Source organism: Elaeis guineensis, chromosome 13 (assembly GCF_000442705.2).
Source record: "Elaeis guineensis isolate ETL-2024a chromosome 13, EG11, whole genome shotgun sequence".
NCBI lineage: Eukaryota > Viridiplantae > Streptophyta > Magnoliopsida > Arecales > Arecaceae > Elaeis > Elaeis guineensis.
This window is the reverse complement of record NC_026005.2, coordinates 80,090,097-80,099,526: the sequence shown is the minus strand read 5'-3', so window position 1 is coordinate 80,099,526 and position 9,430 is coordinate 80,090,097. Positions and strand designations below refer to the sequence as shown.

The 9,430-nt window shown below is 35.6% G+C and overlaps 1 pseudogene; it reads right to left on the bottom strand.

Annotated features, from left to right (window-relative positions):
* Positions 1-3,521: 3,521 nt before the first annotated feature.
* LOC140853194 (guanine nucleotide-binding protein subunit beta-like) lies at positions 3,522-8,684 on the bottom strand (annotated as a pseudogene).
* Between the last annotated feature and the right edge of the window lie 746 nt (positions 8,685-9,430).

Sequence of the window (9,430 nt, the reverse complement as noted above, 5' to 3'; positions counted from 1 at the left end):
GCTTTAATTGTTATTTGTTGTGTTTGGTTGCTAGTTTTCTACTGGTTAAAGGCAAGTTATCAGTTTAACCAACAAAACAGCCATTACAAAGTGTGGATTAAAGTTCTTTGGTCAAAGTCTAAAAAAGCCATTTACGTTGCTTAACTTTATTTCATGGAGAGGCTGAAATAAATTTGAACGTGCTCTCTCTTTTCACACTTCACTTTTTCAGCTTTTCCCTAATCTACCAAGTCCTGAAATTTCAACAAAATGGTGGATAATTTTAAGCACCAGTTAGCTGGCTAGCAGGTGGTTACAAATGGTTGAATTTGAATCTATCCACTTCCTGGTTAGCCATCCAGTGTCTAAGTGATCTTTTTGATCTTCTTGATATGTGGATAGATTAATTATATCACCACTTGATAGCTTATCTGGCCAACTGACAAAATACAAATACTTTCCATCAAAATTTAAAAAAAAATAAAATAAAAATAAAAAGATAAAATATGAATCCTACGATGTAATTGATAATGCTTCAATCTTTGGCCTAATGTGGATCTGAAAGGAACCCTGTCAAGTTGTCATAGGAAAACAATTATTGAGCTCAGAAAATGGCATATTGGTGGAAGAAACTTGACCGACATTTTGTGCTATACAGATGCCAATTGCTCTTTCTGTCACACTTTATAAAGCCATCAACCTCTGCAAAGGAACGAGAACAGTTGCCTCTAGGGGAAAGCAAGATATGAGATGAAAAATGCATCAGCTGCTCCTCTACTGTTTCTGTGGGCTGTCAGCTTGGATAGTTGGAGGACTGCTTGGACTAGGAAGGGGGGTTCATCCTGGAACCATTGTTTCTTGAAATGGGAGTTCCTCCTCAGGTTTTGCTCTCTCTTCCATCAGTTGAAGATGCAGAAATGTTTGAATTCTGCATAATGAGAGAATAGATTTTTAAGTTAAAACATAACTTTAAAAAAAAAAGGTTAAAACATAACAAAACAGGTCAATGGAAGATCTATAGAATTGGAATATGAAAGCCATCTGAAGCTTGTAGAATTCTGTGAACGGAAAGCATCCATTAATTTTATGAACAACAAACAAATTCCATGATAATATATATAATTCATGACCCTTGGTGGCAAAAGCTGAAAACTAAAGATTTTGGACATCACGGTCAGTCGGTTGTAGTGTATATATTTATGGGTAGTTACTAAACAATTGGTCAAGATAGCACAAGTTGCTCTCTGTGTTTGAAATGGAATGCATACATTTCATGCATGCTTTTTAAGTCATTTTGATGCTGGCAAAATGAACTACTGCTTTGAAAAATTTCAGAGGCTTTTAATGATGGCTCTCTATTTGTTGGTCTAAGCAATTGTATTTTTTCTTTTTTTGGACTCAAAGATTTCTTAGTTCCCACGTATAGTGTTATTAATGTTGTCATATGTGTTGTACGTTGCAAGTGCAACATCAACATTTGCAATGACATTTCCATCACCGATGTCCGTCATACAATATTATCTTCTTGACTGCTTCACTGTCCCATATGGTAAGCAGCATTGTCATCAATTTTACCCCCAGAGAGCTATAATATTAGCTCCTGCAACTTTTGGAATCTTAACAACTCTTGACTGTTTTATTGCTGCAGCTGCTTGCTTTGTTTTTCTGGCAACCGTGGCTGCCTGTTAGAAGGTTGATGGTACTCCTAGGCCGAGCATCGCTGATCATCTTCATTCTGGCTTTGACCATCTTTGTGAGTGCAATTAGTTTCGGTAAATATTGTCAATTCTTTTGTCAAGGAAATGTTTCTAATGCATGGCCTCTAATCTCTAATAATCTAATGTCACTGCAGGTGGTGTTGTATTGCACACATGGTCGAGAAGCTGGAAAGGAAGGAAGATATGGGTTTCAAGGACCTGTGCTACCACTCCAAATCACTTCAGTTCAAAGTCTTTTAAAGTTTTAAAGATGTAATGGTGATATTTATGTCTTTCTTTTTCCCACAGCTAGGTATTTGTCTACTTGAATCTTGAGTCTGTCGGTAAGGTGGTGAAATCTTTGTTCTTGTAACCATGGCAGCTGAAACTTCGCATCCTTTCTTCCATATATAAAAGTAGATGCCTCATTTGCGTAGAAATTATAGCATAATATCTAATAACAAGTGCAGGGTTTAATTTATTCATCACGAATGTCTTATAAGGTCTAAGATAAAAAGAGAAGTACAGAACTTTCTATTCCAACTTCACAGGTAAAATGAACCTAACACAATCATTTGCATTTTAGGGAAAACAGAGGCTAAGATTAACTCTGTAGATCTCTACTTCCACCATTCTCTGATTTCTAAAAGTCCTGCCAAGGTTATATTGAGACTTGGCACTGGAAATCTGCCATAGTCTACATCATGGTTTAGTTCTCTTAGTATCATGACCTAACAACTTATTGTTCTCCAATCTCAATGCTATACTTCCATGTGGTCATGGCATGAATTGATATATAATGGTTGCAAAATAGAAGCATCAGACTGCTCTGTCTTTGTCCAGATAATCTGGTTCTGCCTAGTCATTGGAAGGCATGAAGATATACTCTTCCAGAGTCAACTCATAGGCTTCAAGAAGAAGGCGCAATTGCAGCCAGTAAGAAACCGAGTAGCATCTGAAAGCCAAAGATTGAATCAGAAAATCCGTTTTTCTTCAATTTACCTGAAAGAGGTATGAATGTTAGCTCTTGAGTGTTTATCCTGCATTGATTTTCCTTTCAATTGCAACCTATGTCCTTGCTTATTTATCATTCCAATTAAAACTAACCTCACTAGAAGATCAATTTCCATGAAGTATTACCTTTCTCAATGTATTTTGGCATTAGAAAAACAACAAAACTCTAGAGACTCTTGAGGAACTTACTAAGTGGTTTACTAAATTTGACCATTTGTTTTTGTCATCTGAGACCTTGACCAAGTTATAATGCCTCACAAGTTCAGAACATTTAATAATGGTTGATCGTTCATTTGGGAAGCCCAAGCAAATTTGCTAAATATAAATTGGGATATACATATCCTACTGAACCGTGTGAACGTACAGCCCTCCCTTTCTCCTCAGAAGGAATACTCGATACATGAACAGGGAGGCGAATAAATGATATATAAGTAATAAATCTACGAAGCATTTAAAATTTTAAATCTCTTTTATAGGCATATCTTACCTTCAAAGAATAAAAAATGGTTTGGATTATTTATCTGGACGGCCCAAATTGTCATTTCAAAGGAAAATAAATTGAATATGCGTTACGAACATTCCCCAATGCGGATAATGGAATATACGAAATTAAAAGTATTTGGGAGTTTCTAAGGAAGTCACTTTCATCAAAAAATAAAAAATAAAAATAGATCATGTCACAAGCACAAGAGACCAGAAACTGACAAAGGAAAACGAAAATTTGTTGCTTCCCGGTTGTTTTACTTGCTTTTCATGCAGATCTGATTGACATAACCTATGAAAACATTTTGCAACATTTAATTAACCGGTATCTGTTAGGTTATTATTTTCCCTGCGAAGTTCAAACCCCCTCCAGGTTCGAATAACAAACGAAATATTAAGTCAAGATTCCAGATCAACTTGTACAGACCAATCACAGTATAGTAGATACAATAACGTTCTATAGCCTAAAAATACTAACAGAAGATATTACTTTTTGCAAAAAATATGAAGAAAAAGGAGTTATAGGGATCTAATAATACAGATGACAACAAATCATTGAAATGTTGCAAGGCAGTCCTGATTGTTTTTCTGCAACCTTTTCTCTGCCCCACGCAATTGCCTCAAACCAAAATTGATATCTCAAGATGCTTGAGCTTCATGGAAGCAGGACTTGTAGCTTTAAGGGGCAAGACACCACAGAATCCACTGTACAAGAGCTAACTGGTATTTGCACAACAATGGTCCGAGTTGGGCACCAAACTGATATTCCACAACAAGTGCTATCAATGCAACGAATGGATCACCCTCCTGCGTCCTCCAAAGGCCCAAATCTGCCAAAATAATAAAGGATGAGTTTTGTGGAATTTGAACCTACATCCTTGTACAACTGGAAAGATTGATCTCATAAGAGAAAGGGGTGGCGTTAAATGTTTACATTTTTTGCATGAACTAAAGCTTGAAACTGTTAAAAACTGACCAAACAGAGGTTTAATCAATCAGCTGAAATTGAGCTTGCAACTTGAAACTTGAGTGTGATAATCAAGCTCTGAAGACGTTGATATTGTCCGAAAATATGAAGGATGTAGATAGAAAAAGGCAGGCACATGAAGGAAAAAAACAATTGGTACATAGTTAACTCCTCACTATGTCTTATCAGGAAAGAATTTTTGAGATCAAGAAAGCAATAGGGTGATAGAATAAAATGGCTAGAACAAGATAATCCTAGCAGATGTGGGAACCAAGTCATGCCCCTTTAATCTAGCTAACCTCTAAGCACCAATCTCAAATTCATACCAGACTTTTCAAGCTAGCTAGGCTGATTACACACATCTTGTAACTAAAAGGCTCAAATTGATGATAAACCACCCTTACATTGAAGGGCTAATAGGGAGAACAAAAAGAGAGAGAGAGAGAGAGAGAGACTCAGTTGTTAACAAGGAAAATAGAACATCCAGCAGATGTGACTGACACAGAATCTAGATGCCTGGACTACATTTTGTAGTTCAAATTCGAAATAGTTGAGATTCTTTTTTAAACTGCCAGAAAAAACTTGCAGAGAAAACAGAAGAAAAGAACAAAAAAATTTCATTTCGAGAGAGTAAATAAAGAAATGATATGACCCATAGTGGAAGTTAAGAAACTTCATTTCTAGTCATAGTGCACCCTAACCATAACAGCTACTATAAAGGCCTCCCTTGATATGATTCCAAAGTATAAATTGATGCCATTTAACAGCTTCAACAAACTCTTAAAATATCTTCTAAAAGTTCCAATGGTGAAATCTTATTATTGATTAACAGACTGGATAAGAAGGTACCTTTAGGCTTTTGTCCCAACTTCCTGTGCATAAGGCACTCCTATCAGATGACAAACCTAGGCAGCTCATACAGCCCTCATGAGGGTTTTGCAGAGTACCCAAATTTAGGACTACCTAAGAAAAAAGAAAAATATAGATGATCCAACACCCTTTTTCCATAAAATTTAGCAAAATGATAAAAAAACAACCAAAGCAAGAAGAAGGGAGGATGAACAAACCAAAGCCATGGTCTCACTAACTACAAAGATTGGACTATGGCTGAAGTTCTATCCGAAACTCCAAAATCAGAATGTGTACTTCATCGAAACTCAATTCCAAGTTGGGTGAGTTTTGAAATTCTAGCTAAATTAATTTTTGCAACCAAAATCATTGTCTATATGGGTTGCTTATGACTACAACTTTATTTATTTATTTATTTATTTCAATATGAATTCTGAAACAATATATTCAATGATCCTAATCAACAAAAAGTACTTTAAATGATTTTTCTTGATTTTTCTTTAATTTTTTTATTTTTCCTAATACGAATTGTTGTTTGGATTTCTTTATAATTTTCAGCCAAAACTATCCATGCTAGAGCCTAAAGCAGCAAAACTAAACCAAAGTTTTGAACCTTGGACCGGACATCAACTTAATGTATGAACAATCCGATGAGGAAAGAAATTAATTTGTCAAGCAACACTCTTTTCTTGTGCCAAGGTAACATCAAAATTGATTTGGAAGTAAAATTTTTCTTGCGTATGTAGTAGGCGATATTACTTAAGTCCCTATAAGCTACTTTTGCATGTTTCTTTTAATTCATTTCTTTAGGCTACACAAACTAAATCTCCATATAGATCACACCATTTATTATGAGATGAGAGGGAAAAAGAAGGAAGCCCATTTTTGATTCATTAGCAAATTAAAGCCACAGACCGCTATTGACCGTCACAATGGCCACCAAAAACCAGGATGAAGCTTAAATGACTAGAAATTTCCAAAATTAAAGTACTAACTTTATACTACAGCAATTCATGAAATTAGGTAATCAACAACATTAATTACATAATAGAACAACAGTAACAGAAGATGTATTATAAATCTGAGACAGTATCAAGTGCCAACGATAGATTTTTTTTGACACCAGAATATATGTTTACAATGAAGGAGTAGCGGGATCAAATAGCATAATTCATGCTTCAATAAAATTATTATATCTATTTCACTTCGGACAATCAATGATTTAAAAATGGCACTTACAATAATTGGTAATGTTGTATGTGGCTCATTGTACATGCAAATAAGAAGAAATAGAGAGAACTTAAATTTTTGAACAGTAAAATTTTAGTGAAAATCAAAAGAACGGGCATTTCTCATGACGGAAATAAGGAAAAGGTCATCAAAAGCCTTAACTGAAAGTTTTAAGAGAATTTCACATGATTATAAAACATAGAGAAGCACCAACGCACCTCCAAATTCTCTTAAAACCAAGGGCCTTCTTATAGAAAATATAGTGACTTCTATTATCCCCTTCCCTGAATGTCTCATCGAATAACCCAAACTGGTAAATCAATTATTCTCAAGCGAGCAAGACCATTAACAGTGATGACTAAATGCATCTCCATCCACCACAAAAAAATAATGATCCTCTGTTTCTTCAAAATTTTATGCTTTCTGTGGACGGCTGTCTGATAAGTACACCAATTACATTTTCAAGGTTAACCACCTTTTCTTCCTACCCCACTTCTAAGATTGCAATCCTTGTCATACAATAATTTCAGCTGACGAAGTTCTAGATCTTGAACGATCATAGATTTCTTAGATAATTAAATAAAATCATCTCTGGATGTAAAAACATAATGATCTAAGCTTCAAGATGGCAACCATATCTCATGAACAAAATGTAGCCTTTAAATTCAAAATAAAATGATCCTGATAACTAGTATTTTTTACTTGAAAAAAGCTAAAATGCATACAATCTAATGTCTATTTGACATGAGGGTTATAGGACACGTTTGGTCTTGGAGAAAGAAATGAATCAAATCCAAGTACATTATAGAACTTATTTCTACAAGCAACATGCATGCACTATCAATAATTTTTACAATGGGATTTGTATGATTGATCTTAAAGCTAGAATTTTCTCCCTGACATCATCCAAAGCCCAAGAATATTATTTTGTGCCAAAATCATGTGTGGGCATCAATACAGAAATACCATAAGAAGGAGATTGGAGCTTGAGAAAATTTCATGGTAAACTAGTCTCTGTAAACTATTTCATTAATATCTCTAGCATGTCTCACTCATATAATGAAATAATAAATACAATAATAAATATAAGTTCTAGGTACAATTTCAGCATATGCTATACCTATTTTACTCTGGAAAAAAAAAAAAGAGATAATATATAACTGTGGATTATAAACTTTGCCAAGATTATTTCCTAAAACAAATTGTTGACTTCATATAATATTTCCATTTTCCACTATATTTTTCATTGAAGATTGTTTAGAGTTGCATAGGAATTTGTTTTTCCAAATAAAAAAGAAATGCATACCTCAGCTACCAGTGTGTCCCACACATAACAATCCCCATTGGAGTATCCAGCAAAAATGAGTCTACCTGATATTAAGAAGGCAATGGATGTACAATGGGGACATCATTATCATTACAATCATGCTGTTGACCATAAACCTGAAGTTGATGCCCTGTCCCCATGTCAAATAATGGCACGTGCCATCATCAGAGCCAGTCCCAAATCTTTGTCCATCAGGAAAAAATTTGACAGCATTAACATCCCCCTCATGACCATGATAAGTTCGAACTGCTGGACTAGCTTTTCAAGTATCCCACGGTCAAGCAGTAGCATCGCACGAACCGGAGAAACATATTTGAATTTGAAGAGTTGACTGCGACACTGGAGATGAAAAACACAAGTTGTTTTCAATAATATGATTATCTTAAAGTAAAGAATCAAAACCGGATTTCTTTTGTTCAAAATGAAACAAATATGGAAAGATCATATGTAAGTCTCTGTTTGCAGGAACATCGTGTTTGCAAAAGCATCATAGTTCGCGTATTTACGAGTGAATCCATATTACATGCAACTCCAGAGCAAGCAAAGGAGCAAGCACTACCTGAATATTTGAATGGAATGTTCGACCAGTTCCTTGAGAGTGCCCAAGAGAGTTTTAACATTTTTGAGAATGAAAGAGTGGTGCGTTCTAGTTCGTTCACCATCTTATTTTCATTGGGTTTTAGAAAACAGCTCCATTAATGACATTGTATACAGCACTAAGGAGCCTATGCACCAATCCTTACCGCCCACCATCTGAAAGCAGATGGTCCAAGAGGTAAGAACTAAAAAAAACCTTAATCTTCCACTTTTTTATAAGATCCAGATCTTCTCCAATCTCAAATTGAACTGGAGAGGGCATATCTTCCATTCATGACCATTTGCGACTGGTGCGGGAGCCATGGTTGGAAAAGATCCACTGCAGGTGTATACACAGCACCTTATCCAATCGCAGCAATCATGCCCATCATAGATGGCTGTGATTGGAAGCTTCGTGCAAGCCTTGACATGAGAAGATCTTCACCATTTAATATAAGATTATATTAAGAGAAGTAGGGGATGAATGATTGATCTTCTTTTGCGATGCTAACCTTTGGATTGTGCTTTTCACAAATTTCACACTCGAATCTCCTTCTTCCATCTGCCTGCACAGATCTCGAAGTGGCTATTGTGCAATCCAATGATTGATGTTACGAAGAAGAGGAATCATTCTTCCATGCAAAAATACAATCCAGACCTAAATAATAGCTTATCCACCAGCCACTGCTAGTTACAGATATAATGGATAGTCGGAATTGTACGTCTATAATGGTTGCTATGATAGTTGATCCCTAAAATCATTATCGGAATCTCTGCTCCTCATGACCACACAAAATGCACCCAAGCCTCATGCAGATAAGGCTGCTGCAGACAAGAGCTTGGACAATATCTGAAATGGTCACAGCTTTAAGATTTGAATGAAAAAATTGATTCATTTAATTGTTATCAGACATGTATGTCAAAATTTAGGTTTGGTCGGATTGGAATTGATTTTTGTGACTGAATTCTTTTTTGTCTAGTGGCATCTAGCTCAGTGGATAAGATCTAGATTCAACTTGCCGACAAACATTTTTGAATAGAGAACTGTGTCAAGATTTGAGGCGCAGGCCTAGCTCAAATTGCAGGCTATAGTCTTCTGATAAGGTGAAGTTTGGGTTTCATCTGCTTGAATTGCCATACTTCTCTGCACAACGGAGATGGACATGGTGCATAAAGATATATATCCTCTAAAAGAGAATGGATGAATGCATGACCAGGGATTGTTGGATGCTGTGATCCATCCAAGACCCTTTAGTATGTCCTTACAATTTAGGTTCAATAACACTAAAAAGGGCAAATCTTGGTGTA